Source organism: Protopterus annectens, chromosome 5.part0 (assembly GCF_019279795.1).
Source record: "Protopterus annectens isolate FY-2018-M chromosome 5.part0, PAN1.0, whole genome shotgun sequence".
NCBI lineage: Eukaryota > Metazoa > Chordata > Ceratodontiformes > Protopteridae > Protopterus > Protopterus annectens.
Window position 1 is genome coordinate 785047399 of NC_056735.1, and position 19181 is coordinate 785066579.

Here is a 19181-nt window from a genome sequence, read left to right on the forward strand (position 1 = left end):
TGACAATCAAAAACCTGTATGTGCCTGGACTATATGCCTTGGTGTTCTGCATATCCTCGGCATGATTAACAATGCAGCTGGAGTCCACAACAGTAGGCAATAGGGAATGTGTAATATGTAGTACCGCATTTTTCCCAGCATGAGAATGGATGCCTGTGCTGTAGGTGAAGCGGTGAGGCATATGTTGATGTAGCTAAGTACTATGGGTATGCATATCAATGAGGGAGAACACCAATAGAATAGTGGTTCCGGCATCCGGCCAACGTGAATGCAATCCCGGTTGACCTACGACCACTGCACATATAACTTGAAAGTGTAATGAATGCGTTCGTGCTGTACACACATTTAAATATGTAAAGGTGAACGTGTGTTTTGCAGCAGTCCGTAAACCGGAATACAGATATGTAACTGTTACGGTCAGAATTATGAAAGTTCACGTAAGCACAATTATCTATGAAACATATGTAACCCACAATAAGGATATGCAAGTGCGCCTGCATGTGTGTAATCCGCTCACAGCATAGAAAATGAATGCTGTTTTCCCCACGTTCTATGTACATGGCTCATACCTGTTAACCCCGTAAAGTACGAAACCGGACAAAGCCATGAAAACAACTGGTACAAATAGGGAGAATTCCCAGATATTGCCCTAACAAACATAGAAAGTGGATAGAGTAACAGGTGTGTCACTAGCATGGATTCTCTGAAGGGTATGAAGTCGTAACCTGAAATGTTTGTCATTATTTACCAACATCAGTCTTTAATAATATGCCACTAACTTGCCAGATAGACACAAGGTTATGAAAAATGGACCAAAGATAAGAGGCAAACAGCTGTACATGCAGCAGAAATCTGTACAGTTGAAAGGTATGATATGGAGACATATATATACACAGATATCCACAGACATAAACCAAAGCAAATTATGAAATGAGGAATGTACAGACATATGTATATATGTACATATATATATCTATACACACACAATACATGAATAGATATATACACAACAAACATATGTCCCTGTACATATAACACATGTACATAAATAGGTCATGGTATAGCTATTATGGATAGACAGACAGACATGCATGAAAGGAGAATACACCGCTGCTTTCCAAACCATTGCCCGGAAAGTACTAGTGTGACAGGGCCTGCAGGTTCTACACGTTAAACATGAATATAGGTGTCCTTTGCAGGACCCCAAAAATTGATCCTGTATGAAGGGCGAACCATCATTGATGCAAAAGACGTCACAAGTGCAACTACAATATAGGTGTACATGCAACAGTAGCAGGTGCAAGGGTAATAACACATGGGTCAATAGAATGTATGATGTACGACCTGATATCTGCAGAGTGGGGAGTGCTCAGAAGTGTCCTCACACTTTATTATCGCTCACATTAAACATGTCTAATGGGTACTGTGGAGGGGTGTCAGGTATGGGAATTATGAGTATGCAGAAATGGGCCTAGGTGTTGGTTGGCACAGATCTATTAGGTAAGCCCCATGGGAGTGATCAATATACCTATGTGGGTATAGCACACGCCTATATTCTCCAAAAAGGTGCAACCCATCTACTGGATATTGTGTAAACCATTGGGGGAAGGTGTAGGGACGTATATCAGTGTCATGTATGCGATTATCATGGATGGACATGCGTACAACCAAGATGGTAACCATACCTGCTAAAATGTCAGAATAAGGCAGCTGGACTAAGGCATAGTACATGAAATACAAATAGGGACTATATTAAATATACCCCAGACAAAGTCTGAACGTTGATAGAATAATTGCGTAGTAAGGAATACGAATGTTATGAGAGTTAGTAATCATGAAATAGAAATGTCAGTCATTATTACCTAACCGCACAGTCCGTCATGCCTTGTCAGCAATCTACCAGAAAGGCACATTATTATGACAAATGTAACAGAATCATAGGTCAAACCTCGGGGCGTTTACCCATAATGTGTACAGGTGAGAGGTACGAAGGTAACCCGTCCTAAATAAATGTACAGAACTAGTGATACTAGGTGGACAGCTGAGAAGAAAGACGTCAGGACAAATGACAAAACATGTACAAGTCAAAAGCATGTATTTCCACAAATGTGAATGACAACGTATGCCCTGTGAAAGTCAATGTGGAAGGTTAATAGACTCAAAAGACATGTGTCCCTCAGGGTGTCATGCAGTGTCACCGATACAGTGTCCAGTCCCCATACTGACGTGAGCTCTGCCACTGACGGAAAGCGCAAATACTGGCGTACACATAAGGTACATGATAGAATAATTAGTGTGGATAAGCACCTGTTGGCCTGTGTAAGGAGTATAACCCTCTGGGTGGGTGTGTCCTGCAATAGGAATGTAATGGCATCTGGCCTGTGATGGCGCCATATACTGTGTGTATTGGTGTAAGAAAATTGATTTCCAGTATCAGAAACATACCTCGCAACTGTACAGAGTCTCACAGAATGTGCAGATGTATGCCTCATATGTTTGGTGTGTTCCTCTTACAATCTGTACCTGTCTGCCAAATACATGAGAACTGACATCATTAAATAATGACAAACATATGCGTTTAAGACCCCAAATCCCTCAGACAGGTCATACTAATGCAAAACCTATTATACTGTCAACTATCTACGTTTGTAAGAGCAATATTTAGAATCTTCCCCTATTTGTCCCCCCATCATGTTAGGCTTTGTACAGATGTTTTGCTCTAGGAGGTTGAGAGGTATGATCAGAAACAGATACATGTCTGAGGAAACAGCATTATCGACCACAAGATAACTCAGAAGGTATGAAAAGCGCTGCAGTAGGAAGTTCAGTATTGGCCGCAGGTATGTGCTGACATGTCAAATGACACAGCAGTCTACATGAAGTACCTATAGGGCATCACCTTTACCAATGATGACAGTGGGACATACCCACAGCCATGCATACACCACAAATAGACATAGCACACAGCAAAGCCTAGGCCATGATACACGAAGCCTCCGGCGTGTATGGATTGAGTGAGAGTACAGCAAGGAAAGATGACTGCCAGGCTATTCAGCAAACACCTGTAGGGGCGTGCAAGACCGCCCGTAACATGAACATTGCACGGACAATGTTGGGATTTGCAACATACCCCATTTGTATGTGTAAGCTATGCAAATGATGTAATTACACGATACATGAAACAGTAAGCTGTCCATGCAAGAGCAGAGTTATGTACAGAAATGTACCCGGATGTTATGCGACTAATGTTCTGCACGTTGCTAAATGGAGCAATGATAGCTGCAAATACAGTATGAATACAGGCGAAGAAGCATGCCAATGTCCAAGTCCAAGGCCAGTGGCAGCTTTGTCCATTGGATATCAATAAACCAGTAGTTGTCCTCCCCTGATCTCTGGTGTGGAAGCGTAGCGCAGCGCCACGAGAACGCTCTTCGCTTCAAAACAAGACATATATGTATAATATACATACAAAATGTAGGTTTAGTTAGATGTTAGTATGCCATGTAGATGAATGGCAAGCTGGAGACAACAAGGCTACTGCGTACTGGTTCTTATGTGTGGAAGCGCTCTGTCAGAGATGTAACGAAGCATTTGTAGGTAATGTGATGCAAGTGAGGCTGAGGATAGTGAATCACAACATGTCATGCCATATGGGCCAAGCCTCTACAGTGTAGTGTAGGTTAAGGGGACTATTAGAGTAGAAGATAGGTGACAACATGAGTGTGTATGTATAAAACACTGTAACCTCACCAGAGCAGTGTCACATGTTTGCTGTCAGTACTCAGTGGAAGAGGCGTGTTATGAGCTATCCTAGGGAACGTCAGGAGACTGACGATGTACGCCATGGATACCACCGATGTGACCTGCAAACCTGCCCACAGTGTGTCTGCGCCCGGGCGCACCAGTAAGCCCGAGTAAGCATGTGTGCGCGCGTGTTAGCCCATGTGCGTGTGTGGAGTGTGGAAGAACGAGTAAGCTAGTGTACGAATGGTGAAGCCCATGTAATGTCGTGTATGCGTTTGTAAGCATGTATACATGTGTACTACACACATCACACACATACTGCACACTCAGACACACATGCTGCCAATACTACACACATCAGTGAAATGGCACATGGATGGAGAATACATCATCAGAATTAACAGTGCTGTAAACTATGCTACAGTGATGGTCATAGCTGCAATGCATCATGCCTGCTGATATACACCTGGAAGTAACACACTGTGTGTTAACAGCATGCTAACATCAATACAGTGGAATAAAGCCACTGTGTGCATCAGCACCAGGTTAGTCAGATCCTGCATCAATGTTACACATCACAGGTGACATATGCACAGGGTGTGGTGTTACATTTCCAGAGCTGTCATTGAGCCATCCAATGTACATGTAGGTGTGTGTGTGTGAGGGACAACGGTTATTGCATGGCCCAATGGTGATACAATGGGTTTGTGTATGTGATAGTCATAGCTGTTTGTGGCAAGTGTGTGTGTCTGCATATACACAGGTACAGCATGTGTCAGCCATATACAGGAGGTTGTGGGACAGTCACAAACCGTACCTGCCAGGCTGTAGAGATCCCCATTACTGGCCATGGACACTCCTCCATGCATCTAACACAACCCAGTCCTGCACCTGTCAATGTATACACATACAGTCCTGGGATCTGTACCACAACCTGTGGATAAACGTGAGTCTGTAATGTTAACCTGAGGTGCATAGAATTGTCTGTTACTACATACAGATATGAGCCATACTCACACTCCAATGAAATAACCACTGTTGACTGTTGCCGAGATGTGCATACAACCATTCAAAGGTGCTATACTAACATTGTTTCCAATGCCCGTGTAATACCCAGCAACACAATAACCAGTCACTACACAAGTATAACCCATGATCACTACAGCACACAGTAAGTGCACTATCACAGAGCCAGAGCAGATGTACATACATCCAAGGTGCTCACGTACAGATAATGCAGCACATTCAAGAGTGATAATCCCAACATACATATCTATATACAATATACATATATATATATAGCTATATACATGTATATCTATATATATATATATATATATATATATATATATATATATATATATATATATATATATATATATATATATATATATATATAGGTTTACTATCATAAATTCGAAAATCAGAACAAAACGTGTCTGCATTTTCGAATTTATACATCGGAAATGAACATTTCCGAATTTTCCTAATGTTGAAAACAGCTGTGTATTGTTGCAATACACAGCACTCCCACCCGTCCCATAACTACCTACCTAACTGCGCCCCCCACACCCCCCAACTTAATATTCCAACACCGAGATCGCACTACAATGAGGAAAGGGATGTATTTCCCTAACCACACTGTACCGCGATCCCCTCACATGAGCGAACGTTAGAATTACGAATGCACAGTCCATTCGCAATGGTAACATTCACTCACATCACCTGCCGAAATATGAAGTATTCTAACATCTGTTGTTTGAATACTTCATAGCCGTGCAAGTGCACGTCGGCATTGTGATAGTAAACCATATATATATATATATATATATATATATATATATATATATGTGTGTAGATAGATACATACACACACACACACACACACACACACACACACACACACACACACACACACACACACACACACACACACACACACACACACACAACACACATGGCAGGGTTGGGAGCAGAACACAAATGTAACCACTGTACCACACGACAGCATTACGCATTTACAGAAAGCGCTACCGTGATTAGTGGATCACATCATTCGCAAAGGCATACGTCTAGCCTGCAGACAGCAGCATCAAAGGCAAAGACGCCGCACGGATGTTATGGAGAGTGAATACTGTAAAAGCAATGCACTGCTGTCATGCAGCGGGAAACACACACACACACACACACACACACACACACACACACACACACACACACACACACTTGGCAGGACTGGGAGTCCAACACTACCCTATCACACTACAGCATGACGCATTTACAGAACGCGCTACCGAGATTACTAAGCACAGCAGTCCCAGAGGCAGACATCTAGGTGCGTGTCATCATCCGCAAAGGCAAAGACGTCGGTAGGAAATTTCTGTGGTGTGAGGCATCTAAAAGCAAGACTGAGTCCCCAGGCGGATGGGAGCATGCACGCAAACACACACACACACACACACACACACACACTTGGCAGGGCTGGGAGTCGAACATACACCTAACTACCCTAACACACTACAGCATGATGCATTTACAGAATGCGCTACCAAGATTACTAAGCACAGCAGTCCCAGAGGCAGACATCTAGGTGCATGTCATCATCCGCAAAGGCAAAGACGTCGGTAGGAAATTTCTGTGGTGTGAGGCATCTAAAAGCAAGACTGAGTCCCCAGGCGGATGGGAGCATGCGTGCAAACACACACACACACACACACTTGGCAGGGCTGGGAGTCGAACATACACCTAACTACACTAACACACTACAGCATGATGCATTTACAGAATGCACTACCGAGATTACTAAGCACAGCAGTCCCAGAGGCAGACATCTAGGTGCGTGTCATCATCCGCAAAGGCAAAGATGTCGGTAGGAAATTTCTGTTGTGTGAGGCGTCTAAAAGCAAGACTTGGTCCCCAGGCGGACAGGATCATGCGCGCAAACACACACATGCACACACACTTGGCAGGGCTGGGAGTCGAACATACACCTAACTACCTTAACACACTACAGCATGACGCATTTACAGAATGCGCTACCGAGATTACTAAGCACAGCAGTCCCAGAGGCAGATATCTAGGTGCGTGTCATCATCCGCAAAGGCAAAGACGTCAGTAGGACATTTCTGTGGTTTGAGGCGTCTAAAAGCAAGACTGAGTCCCCAGGCGGACGGGAGCATGCGCACAAACACACACACACACACACACACACACACACTCACACACACACACTTGGCAGGTCTGGGAGTCAAACATACACCTAACTACCCTAACATACTACAGCATGACGCATTTACAGAACGTGCTACCGAGATTACTAAGCACAGCAGACCCAGAGGCAGACATCTAGGTGTGTGTCATCATGCGCAAAGGCAAAGACGTCAGTAAGAAATTTCTGTGGTGTGAGGCATCTAAAAGCAAGACTGAGTCCCCAGGCGGATGGGAGCATGCGCACAAACACACACACACACACACACACACACACACACACACACACTTGGCAGGGCTGGGAGTCGAACATACACCTAACTACCCTAACACACTACAGCATGACGCATTTACAGAACGCGCTACCAAGATTACTAAGCACAGCAGTCCCAGAGGCATACTTCTAGGTGTGTGTCATCATCCGCACTGACAAGGACGCCGACAGGGATTGTATAGAGAGTGATCAGTCTGAAAGCATACAGACATATTACTGTCCCATGGTAGACGTAGACAACACATGGCAGTGGTGTTATCGGGGCAACGTAAGATTTACGGAGCACCATGACAACATGACATAGTCACGGGATGCGCCACAGACAGTACACCCTTCAAGATAGTCGACCAGTGTGTACTCAGTAGGCATCCATCGTGACGTTGAAAATGGACATCTGTTGCCTGGATGACCACCATAGCTATACAGGATGTCAACGGCCATGCCCATGCACAGAGGGACATCACTGACACAAGGTGTCACTGGGCATGGCCACACGCTTAGTAGTACACATCCGTTCAGACTGTACTGTGTGTCAATCTACACAATGGCGTACTGGGCATGCTCACATGCTTAGCAGTTGCAAAGGGCCATCTTGCATGCAGATGGAGTCTCAACTCGCAAGGGCTCAGTTTGGACTGTCATGTGTGTCCATCTACACAACAGTGTACTGGGCATGCTCACACACTTAGCAGTTGCAAAGTGCTGTCTTGCATGCAGACGGAGTCTCAACATGCAAGGGCTCAGTTTGGACTGTCATGTGTGCCCATCTACACAACAGCGTACTGGGCATGCTCACACACTTAGCAGTTGCAAAGGGCCGTCTTCCATGCAGAAGAAGTCTCAACTCGCAAGGGCTCAGTTTGAACTGTTATGTGTGTCCATCTACACAACAGCGTACTGGGCATGCTCACACACTTAGCAGTTGCAAAGGGCCATCTTGCATGCAGACGGAGTCTAAACACAGAAGGGCACAGTAAGGTATAACTGTCCCCATGCACAGAGTGGTCACACACATGCAGTGACCAGTACACACTCAGCTGCCATCACAGCTGTCACAGGTGCAGATCCCAGACGTACACACAGCAGTCTACACTGTAGCCCTGGAGACATCACCATGTCGTTGCTGCAGCAATACACAGCCATACATTACCACAACACCATGTGACACATGACCAGTGGACTGTACAGAGGTCTACAGCAACTGTGCATTGTACACATGTACTGACAGGGTTCCAACAGGTGTTATGCATTGCAAGTATACCACTATACATGACCAGGTCAGCTCAAGACATACCAGGAGCCCCGGGTCTTACACAGCTGTGACAGATGAGTGTTGCTGTACACCAATGAACACACATGTTTGGATATGTCAAACATGTGATTGTAGTGGATGTGTGCATGAACCACACACACAACACATATGTACATAGCTAAGCCTTTGCTGTCCCCTGTCCAGAACAGTGGTCTAAGCAATCATACGCACGCAAATGGAAGGTGGGTCCATGTCTGTTGAATGCTCACAGTACAGGAGGTAGCAATGTTGACGGAGGACACATTCCCCTGTAGTAGTCGCCCATGACACCCATGATATCATACCACAGTCCATGTGTTATGTATGTCAACACACATGTCCACCAATAGCAATGCATACAAACATGGCTACAGGAGACACATGTAGGACCAACACACATGTACAATCTGTACTGTGCATGCAGCAACCATCCATGTGCAGTGGCTGATGTCCGTAACAAAGCTGTGCCTAGCTACAACATGCAGTCACAATGCAGCCCCATCATTGACACCTGTATATGGTGACATACAGACAGTACGGTTGGTTGTACATCACGTATGGAGGGATAAAGTGGTGATCCACCTGTGTAGATGTATGTGTGCCGGGGATGGCTCACAGGTGTGTCACACGCCATCCTACCATGCCATGTGCAAACAGTACGCTATGTCACTGTTACTTGGTGATGACATAATGCATACACAGTGGTCAGGTGTTACCAACTGTATGTCACATGACACCTGTACCTGACACTGACATCCTTCCGTGTTGATATAGCCACACAATTGCCAGACATAGCATTGGTACACATACTACGGACATTATCGCTGCATGTCTATCAAATGGCTCATCATATGGCAGGTGTATCATTCCCAGCACTGCCATGTGTGTCCGCTTTTGTGATCACACATGCCACATATGGTGGGGACTACGTCCCAGATGTAACACATCCCTGTACACTGTTCTAGAGATCTGTACATACATACTGCAGTGTGGAAAGCATGATGTCGGCAGGTGTGGTGCATCACACACATTGGCTAGCCGTACACACATATCTGGTCACCACAGTGTGTGGGTGTGTGTATGTTTGTATGTATGGCTGTCTGGTGCTTGGTGTGAGGGTGTATGCTACCATACTGTGGAAACAGGATCACTAACCCCTCATGGTGATGCAGTCTACTACCCTGTTGATGCCATCGGTCCGAGCCATACTGGCTACCTGCGCATGTCCCTTCTCTGGGCCACGTCATGTGGGTGCAAAGTACTGCAAGGGTGATGACCACATAGGCAATGGTCTACACCTCAACAGTATGGGGTGTGCATTATAGTGCTGTAGACCCCGTGAATGTGGCCATGTTCCTGTACTGTGACAGGGTATTACCGCTACACAGTGTGGCCTCACGCTATCAGGTGGCCTCTGACGTCATCATTGGCCAGACCGCTGTGTACAACCCCTGCACCATGTCAACATACCTGTAATGTTTCCCGGTATGTATTTCACATCTCTGTCCGCTGTAATCTGTTCAACTGACCACATGCTTCAGGTACAGTATATGTGCAGACATCTGTGTCATGTTCGGACATTTGTGTCATGTTCGACTGTCCAACAGTCAGGTTGAGGGTACGTTTAGCATGCTGATATTGCCATACGTGCCTGTGAGTACTCCACAGTTACACATGGGGGACTGCAAACACTGCTACCTGTAGGCACATGCCAGTACACCATAGGAGGGAACCAGGGCATCATTACCAACATGCTGTTACTGTTGTAACCAAGACACATACTGTGAACATATCACAATGCATGCTGCACCTGGACTACATTGTATGACTGGTGCATGTCGACAGTACACCACTGATGTCACATACACATCTCTCAGTATTCACACACATCCAATGCAACATACACATCCCTCAATATGCATACACAAGTAATGTTAGATACACCTCTCACATCTCAGTATTCACACATGACCAACACAACATACACATCCCTTAATATGCATACACAAGTAATGTTAGATACACCTCTCACTATTCTGTTCACCCTGTGCATCAGACCATATGAGCATATCCCTGCACCGATGATGTGGATGACAGGGATGTGGCACAGGCTTCATCATATGCACAGGGTGATACTGTTTGCCAGGGGCATAGGCTGCACCAATGGATGACATCATATGTGCGGGTAAGGGCCAGTGAATTGAATGTACATGTCTGTTCCATATGCATGTGGGTGTTGTGGAGCCCTACAGTTATGTTTGCTGTGTGCGTGTACGAGTGCACACAGTTCTGTCATTTGTGAGGCCTACACAAGGGTATTATGGACAGCTCCATATTGTACAGACCAGGTTGTACAGCTCACTGTGACTGGACACGGCGATGTGTCCTGTGCCTGCCAGGGGTTGCAAGGGCACTACCAGGCAGAGGTACAGAATGGCTACTGTCTGACGACATATGGCAACTGGAACCGTGTCCCCACCGGGAACATCCAGGGCCACGTCCAAGTGGCCTGCTGTGACCTGGTGTGGACATCGCAGCACCAGCTGCACTGCTACTGCTACCGGCACTATGGGAGTGGCCATGTGAGGTGGCACGCTCACGTTGACCTGCACTAGGTTGTGTAGCTGGCCTATGTCCCATGTGTCCTACGCCTCACCCCTACCAGATGTTCCAGCACAGACAGCTCGCGCTCACAGATTGCCATGCCACGGTCGAGGATTCTGACCATGTCACCCAATCGCCTGTCCAGAACATCAGCAAGCTGCTGTTGAGCACTTGACAATGCCTGGATGTTGTTGTTTAGGGTACTGATAGCAGCCCTCTGCAGCCTCTGCCCTTCTCTGTTCTGCCATTCGGCACATGCCTGTGCCACCATTACAGTCTGGAACATGCATCTGGTGATCCCAGCTGCTGCGCTATGTCCTGCAGGTGCATGTCACCAGAGGTCCTCCTACAAGCAGCACCAGCCACATGCCTGTGTGGCACATCTGCAGTCAGTATACTGCCACCATGGTGTGGAGACACACCTTCTGTAGCCACCACACGTTCCTCTTCAACGCTAACAAACACTGACTGTCCTTCCTCTATGGCCACTGTAGATGCGGTATGTGTTGGCAGCTGAACTGTGTGTGGGAAAGAGGGGGACATAGCTGGGATGGCAACCGTTGGCACAGATTCCACCCCTGACATCCCTGCCTGTACCTTGTGCATATGTTCATCACTGCTAGCATCTGTGGGGACACTATCAGATGGACCGCAGGAGGGTAACGCACCTACATCACCTGTGAATGCAAAGAAAGACTCTAAATTACAATAGACACACACACACACACACACTGACACACACACACACTGACACACACACTGACACACCATGCATGTGAGATGACAGATGGCATGCAGCATGCTTGTGATACAGCTGACAGCATACAGCTCAGACATCAATAGTGTTTGTAAGCTTACTCCCTGGAATGCACACTACAGCAGGCAGGTGTCATATCATTATCCATGCAATTCACACGATCATGGTAGTATGCCTGCATCCCCGTGATACACCATGTGGACCAGAACAAGATAACAGTACACATGGCTGACGTGACCTTGACATGTAATCTGCTGACGTGTGCATTAACAAGCATGCATGCCTGACACAATGGTGTCCTGACACATGTACAGCATCGTACTGTGTATCACATTGTGATGTTGTCCATATGCCCTACAGATAGAATGCATGTTGAGAAAATGTGCATGGGCATGGTAGGGGACTGAGCCATCTACATTTCTGTACAGTGTGATGTACAGACATTGTGCCATTGCATGGCATCATGAGGCATCTATATTGCTAAACAGTGCATGTTATGTGTGCATTGCATATCCAGAACTGCATGCATACCCATTGCATACCTGTGGATTGTGACCTACGATGCTGAGGTGTATACACACCCAACCAAGCTGTGTCATGTGACAGGTCACTGGAGGACATACAGATGACACCCCTGCACAATGACTACAGAGTGTTAGCTGCCTGGCAACCATGTCCACACATAGCGGACCTGTCACATCACCATTTCACACATGACATTGATGTACCACACACACAAGGTGCACAGCTAACAGTGATGTCCTATGGCAGGGGGGGAAAAGTACAGTTTCTGTGGCCTGGTGTCACTGTCAGTGGAATCTGTGAAGGTGACTACCATCATGCTATGACACAGACATCATGTTCAACACATCTTATGAGGTACATGTCACTGACACCTCCACTAGCTGTGCACAGGCATTTATGATGTGCAGCATACCACATCACCTGTACACTCAGTCTAGTACGGCTGTACTTGGACCATGTGTGGACAAAGTGGGACAGGGTGTATCCACATCCCATCTTCTGTGTGGCTACGTGTCTCTGGCCATCCCCCATGACCATGTGTGCACATGTGTTGGTCATGTATGTGATGGCCATCTATCACACATGTCTGTGTTGTCCCATATGACATACACCCATAGATGTTGGTTATGACACCATCCACAGAGCTATGCAGACAACAGGTGTATGTGTGGTATGTGGGGTATGGGTTATGGGAAATTGTGATAATATTGCAACCAAAACGCTACATGTGTCAGACATGTCGGATGGAACATCACAATGTGTGAAACCATTGCAGGGGCATATAACACAATGGTGACACATGTGGTCTACCCATATCACTGCTCACTGTGCGGTACTGGTTTGTGTACCACACATTTTGTTCCACTGTATAGTACATATGCCTCCATTGTAGAACACCTCCACCATTGTATGCGCAGCTGGACACACATGTAGCAATGACAAATACTGTAGTTTCATGTCTGTGTATAATTTTAGTTGTATATATTGCACATGGGTGGCTTGTGTGGATGATGGGTGATGCAACCTGTATATCCATGTATTAACTGGCCACATGGGGAATAGATCTATGCTTTGACATGCCTGATACCGATGATAGTCTCACCTGCAATGGACTCTTGTCTGTGCGGCACGCCAGAGGTACCTGTATAGGGTGACACAGCAGTATGAACATTATCCATGACTGTATGACAGCCACAGGGTGCACAGTGCAGGTTAACACATTCACCTGTACAATAGCATATAGTCAGCACATGTGTGCATACCATACCTCTCAACCTCTTAGAACAATAAATGTGGACAAAGCCTACTATGATGGGGGACATATAGGGACAACTGTGACATATTGCTCTTACTAACTTAAAAATTTGCTAGACCAATAGGTTTGTATGCACATGGGTTTGACACGGAATGTGCAGTCATAAACACAACTGTATGTCATCATTTAATGACTCCATTCCTCAGCTATTTGCCAGAAAGGGACAGATATTAGGGGGAACACACCGACAATATGAGGCAGACATCTGGACATCCTGCAAATACCTGTACAGTTCAGAGGTATGGTGCATACACAGGGTAGCATAAAGCATGGTGTCCACATACCTTGCATATGTTGTTACATTACATGATGTACACTGACACATGCACGTACGTGGGATATACTGGCCATATGTTCAGTACTGACTTACCAGGCAACTCCAGGCTCATTGGTTGGGAGACACCCACCTCCACGATGGCAGCTAGTGTTTGTGGGGGCTGTTCCGAGGGTGTTCCCAGACTGGCCAGTAGCTCCTCTGTGTGTGTGAGTGGAGGCTGGGTTGGTGGCCCACCACCCGTTCCACCTTGTTCCCTGGCAATTGCAGTGGCATGCTGTTTTGCATGATGTATCAGGTCCGTGCAGTGTCTGTGCACCTGCTGGTAGGTGCGGTTGTGGCCACCCACTTCGTTGACCCTCCTGCGAAGATCCTGCCACAGGTCATCCCGCTGCTGTGCATGCTGTGGCACGTGGCTAAATAACACCTTATAGTTCTCATGGAGGAACGGGATTACGACATCATCCTCCTGTTGGCTATATGCTGGTAGGCGTGTACGCGGCATTATCTGTCAGACATGATGAAGGTGAGTGGTCACATTTACAAACATGTACAGTGATACTGCTGCACATACATTCTAGTACATTCGCACAGTTATCTTTGCATATCCACATGACACTAACACGTCTGGCATGTATGTGTCACACACATGTAACACCCAGCATGCATTGGATATCATCCCCATATATGTGTGTCACCTCATTAGTGTTCCTACTGCAAGTGATGTCAGTCTCCATGTGGGCATGTCTGTTTGCCTGCACTAGTGTTCTTACCTATCTATTCATGCCTGATGTATCCACGGTAATGCTGTTGACCTTGATGCTGTGGATATGTCGCATATCAACACAGACACAGCCTTACTGGACTTAGGCAGTGACAATGCACCAAGTACGCATGGAAACCTGTACATGCATCTGTTTTTCCATAGACATCTACACTGCACTGTACAGCTGTTCAACATCCTGCCACGGATCACCTGTGTTGCACATGTGATAGACATGGGACAATGGCTAGTCGGACGTCATTCACAGGTAAGTTTATCGGCTATAGCATGTACGGGCTGGGTTTCCTAGCTGTATCCGACACCCATTACACCACCACGAGGGGCATCAGTGACACATTACTGATCCAGATAGATGATACTACATCTACCATACGGCCATCACACCATGTATGACAGGGATGATATGTGCAGCTATGTGGACAGGGCTGCATGGTATGGCGGGAGTATATCACAGGTATGGCACAGGGATCTGTCCAGCATGTGGCCATCCTAGTCGTAGGACGGTGTTGTCCATGACATATGTCTTTCAGATCAGGCTATGGACATGTAGCATGTCTAACAGCATAGTGTGGCATATGTCTGTATGCAAGGTGGATAGCATGCTGCATACTGGAGGTGAGTATTGTGGAGGCTGGTATCGGCCATCCACGCATGGGCCCTACCCCTGGAGGGTGATGTGTATTCCAATATTGGTTACACGGGTGCTGTGTATGCCTGTCCAATGATCTCTGTGCTCATGGATACCACCCTGTCATGTCATGGGTACCTCGGATGACTACCTAAAGGGCCAGGGAGATGTCTCCAGTTCAGGGAGGTGTACTACACTACACCATCCCTAACACAGTGTCCATACTGTTGACCATAGCCTAGGTGTTTCTTAATGGATATGGGGGTATTCCCCTAGTGGTGTCATTGCTGATATCATCCACCAGAATGTGCACATATGTCACACACATCACAAACACAGCCCATTCTGTATGTTGTTCACAATACTGTGACAACAATTGCCCATAGGTCATGCCATTCACATCCTCACATACACAGATGGCTGACATTTGTCTGTGTGGTATGGGCTACAATGTGGGTGGGGTACAACACATTAACCCTGGTTTACTGTAGCTGACACCGTGTGATATGCACATGTCACTGTAGCACCTTTGGTAGTTGTGAGTCTGTCAGCAGGCCACTAGTAGAACACCCCTGTGACATACACAGGCATCTGTAGCCAAACATCCGTACTGTCTTGTACATCTGTACTGCTAACATCTACATTGATAATGGTTCATGGACTTGCAGACCATACCCGGCAGTGTTCTGATGCGGTGCTACCAATCATGACTGTTGTCAACACTTGTGGGTTGATATTATACAACACCCTATCTGTAATGTATGGGCGTGCTCAGCACTTGTTCAGAGCTTCTTGGCACGTTATGAGCTACTGCTTAGTTTAGCACCCATTTCACACCAGTCCTCACAGGTACACTGTCTGTCCATACATTTCCAGCTTGATAACTGTACAACAGCTGTCGTACACACATCACTCACATACCTCGTGAGACATGATGGTTTCTACGGCGTGTCCACCTGCCACGTACCACTTATATACAGGCATGTCCAACTGGCATGTACCAGTGCTATTGCCTGTCACTATGATGACTATGTTGTACATGTGGCAATAGAGCTATTCTCATGTACACAGTCAATGCACACCTCCCAACATACAACAGTACAGCCTGTGGGGGATGCACATACTGTCACCAACCCTGACTGCACCTGACAGTCATGTGGGGTTGTGCAACATTGGCAATGCACCCCACACATCACATAGTCCCACATGATCCCCACCACAGGCCACACATATGGAGACACCTTGTACAGGACCCTCCATACTCTGTGTGGGCACCAATGACAGCCCACATCGCCAAACACAACCACACCAACCTATAGCCCACAGACACGTGTGCCCATGACATACAGCCAATAGGGTGTCATAACATACACAACACACCTGTCTTAGGTGACTGTCGGCAGTCACACTGCTGTTCCACTCAGCAGGCTACACAAGGCGATAGTCACTTACATTCTGCTGTTCATTAACTGGTTCTGCAACATAACCTATGCACACATGCCAGAAGTCAGCAGCTACGATGTGACTCATCTTCCATGTTTGTGTGACTGAAGTTGTCACTCAGGGCACAGACTACGTGTGCAGGGACATGCAATAGCCTACCAGTGTTGTCGCCCTGATGGTGTGGTCCACGCCCTGAGAAGCATTTTGCGGTCATCCAGACCTGTTACCACTGTACTACAAATGACTGTGTCACTCCCAACAGTTGTCCATGCTTCTGCTGTCATTCCACAAGCATCTAGTATACGTCCACTTTGACAGACCCGGCCAAACAACATGATGCTGTGGCACAGTTGACCTGCACCTGTCAGCCCTGGGAGTACGGATCACATGTTGGACTCTTGCTGCTTTTATACTACCTGTCTTGCACAGTGTCCAATAACAGTCACCACCAGAATGGGAACTGGCTAGCGAAGCATGTGGTCATGTCACACAATGCTTGACATCATCCTCTGTGACGCACGCAGGCAAGGCACACCTGATACTGCACCACTTCAATATCTCTGCAGTGGCTGGGACCTGCCTCTTGGCTCTGCAGAGCACACCTGCAATGACTGGTTATAGACAGACCGTACCTCTCAGGCACGTACCTGGACTGGCACACCCACAGCTGAGGTGTCCCCATATTCCACTATGTTGTACACACATCCTGGCTGGTTACTTCGCACAATGCATCACAGGTGCTCCACGTGCATATAACTGTGTCTGGAACTACTGCTGCTACTAATGTGAGACTGACAGTAACCCACATTTAACTGTGATAGCCGCACATGTACTGACACATTAGGCATACACTGTGCGTGAGTCATAACCTCCGCTAGGCTGGTTCGACCCATACACCACCTCCAAGACCAACAGTATCCTTGACATGGACACTACCAACATGTGACTGCTGTTCCACACCTGGGGTTATCCTCTCATTGGTGGAATCCGAACATCTGCTATCCACCCTTGTTAGCCACATACTGGCACCACACACTTCACGGCATACACAGTAGATGAGTACTACAACGCCAACTACAGATGTCGTATGACAGTGGTAGTTGTTGTCGTGACACATGTGCAGGTGGACAATGCACATGCAAACACTGAGACATACCCCAGTGCACTTCAATAGCACGTACATGACAATGTGGTTCATGCTATTCCACACAGAGCCATGATGGTACACACCAGATTACAGATGACACTCTGGGAGTGTGGTCCCATGGACATACTTTACAACAACAAGTGGGGGCTGTTACACAGTGATGTACATTCCCATGGGTGGGGTGACTCACTGGTCAGCCTCGGTAGGGCATGTACTGACACATTAGGCATACACTGTGCGTGAGTCATAACCTCCGCTCGGCTGGTTCGAAACATAGACCACCTCCAAGACCAACAGTATCCTTGACATGGACACTACCAACATGTGACTGCTGTTCCACACCTGGGGTTATCCTCTCATTGGTGGAATCCGAACATCTGCTATCCACCCTTGTTAGCCACATACCGGCACCACACACTTCACGGCATACACAGTAGATGAGTACTACAATGCCAACTACAGATGTCGTATGACAGTGGTAGTTGTTGTCGTGACACACGTGCAGGTGGACAATGCACATGCAAACACTGAGACATACCCCAGTGCACTTCAATAGCACGTACATGACAATGTGGTTCATGCTATTCCACACAGAGCCATGATGGTACACACCAGATTACAGATGACACTCTGGGAGTGTGGTCCCACGGACATACTTTACAACAACAAGTGGGGGCTGTTACACAGTGATGTACATTCCCATGGGTGGGGTGACTCACTGGTCAGCCTCGGTAGGGCCACAGGATCCCTCATCACATACTCCATAACTAGCTACATACACATTACTGCGACACATTCCGAGGTGTGCCACAAGGCATTATGGTGGTATGTCAGTAGTCGTATGCAATACCCACATCTTCTCACACATACAACTGTCACTCTGGAACATGACAGTAACAGGTGATGTTGGCAACATGCTGTCTGATGGCTTCATTGCTAACATTACACCCTCTCACTCCCTGCAGGTCCACATTCCTTGCAGGTACCTTGACGTGTACCTGCAGTCACACCTACACAGTACTGACCTGCACTCTATATGTCCTAGGACACAGGCCCCTTGTCACCCTACAATATCCCAGGCTGTGATGTACACAGAACTCTGAACAGCATGTCTCCCCACTGAGACACCATATTCAGTAATAGCCTTGTACCAGACATTGTGGCCCCTGACTGGCACACAGCGACAGT